Below are 1716 nucleotides of genomic sequence, written 5' to 3'. Positions count from 1 at the left end.
TTATTTGATACAAGTCATGTTTTGCTATGGAGAGAAGAGGAGGAAAGCCATCCTGCAGACTAGTCAGGTTACAGAAATTGATCTGTTTTTGGAAGCCCCCCCACCCACAAAGAAACAGGCTGACAAAGCAAACTGTTGCCTGCATCATTTGCATTCAGCCCAATAAATATCATAGCTCATCAGAGACATAAATGTCAAGTGACTTATTTTTGGCTCTTTTACAACAGTGTTTTCCCTGAGAATTTCCTTTGCAAAACATGTTTATGAGCTGTGAGAGTTTCAGCTGCACATGGACTGCACATGGACCAGCAGACTGGAGTCTTCCACTCTACTGCCAGCTTGGTACACAGCAGTAGGACTGTTTGTGGGTAGTGAGCGGTACCTGGGCTCCACATTCTATCCAAAACACGTGGTGTCTGACTGCCATGGACCAAGAGAAATAGAGCAGCAAGGAATTGAGTTTTCCACTGACACATGCACACACACAAACCACATGCATGTACTGGCTATCACATACAGTATGCATTATGTTTGTTCTCTTTTGATTTATTTGCCAAACCTCTGCATTGAAAGATGGGTGTCTTTTCAACTGCTAAGAATCAATGCAAAGATGTTGAGAAGTTTTTGAGAAGGAAATAATGCTTACAGAGCATCAGTGGTTATTGAATACACTTTGCAACAGCCAAAATCCTCTTAGCTGGAGTCAAAGTGACCAAGCACAAGCCTCAGAAAATACTAGCATAACCACATGTGGTCCCTCAGGCTTTCGAGACATTTTTATAAAACCAAAAACTGTGTCCAATATTCAGATACCAGTCAAGAATCCAGATTTTTGCTTTTCTGTCTGTGCAGGAAATTAGAAGCGATGGCATATTATTTATTTATTTATTTATAAACAATTATAGAGAGTATGCAGGGATACAACAGGGCTGAATGACCTATTGACCTCCATGTACAGTAACTTAGAGTGCAGCTGTTGCTCCAGGAGAGAGATCTATAGTAAAGAGGCTGCAGGCTGTCACTGATATGCAGTTGAAAGAAGAATGCAGCTGAGGGACAGACATCAGTGGAAGAAGTGGCTACATCAATTAGCTACATCAGCTGTAATGTCTTAGACGTGATCCCTTGGTGTAGGTGAAAATGTCTATATTTGTGTAACAAAATCAATGTAGTCCCATTGATTGAGTATAGTACTTCAAAAATATGTGTCAGTGTGTTATGTTTTCATTTGGGATCAACAGGGCTGTGTACCTCTATTGTTTCATCTGTGAAAAAAGCCAGCGCTGGCTACTATAAGTGGGTCAGAGCTCTGCCCTGCTGCTGCTGCTGCGTGGTGGAGTTCAGTGAACCCGGCTGAAACAGTTCTTAGTCTGATTCAGGGAGAAACAATCAATTCCCAGTGGTGCTATTCATACATTTTCATTACCGCAGGTAAAACCTTTGTTATAAGAAAGTGGAGAAAATGTCAAGGGCGGTGGATAATTTGCTGGAGTGTGTGACTGTAGAAATACTCATGGAAAAAAAGAAAAATGTTGTAATAAGCTGTATTTATAGAGCACCTGGAGCCAGCATAGAAAAATTTAATGACTGGATGGAAGAAAATTACTTGACAATAAGTCATAAATTAATGTTCATATGTGGTGACTTCAATATAGATTTGTTAAATCCTAACAAGCACACAGGAACTGAGGAGTTTATTAACACAATATATAGATG

This window comes from Monopterus albus, unplaced genomic scaffold, assembly GCF_001952655.1.
Source record: "Monopterus albus unplaced genomic scaffold, M_albus_1.0 scaffold16.1, whole genome shotgun sequence".
NCBI classification, from domain to species: domain Eukaryota; kingdom Metazoa; phylum Chordata; class Actinopteri; order Synbranchiformes; family Synbranchidae; genus Monopterus; species Monopterus albus.
Note: the sequence above shows the minus strand (reverse complement) of the source record.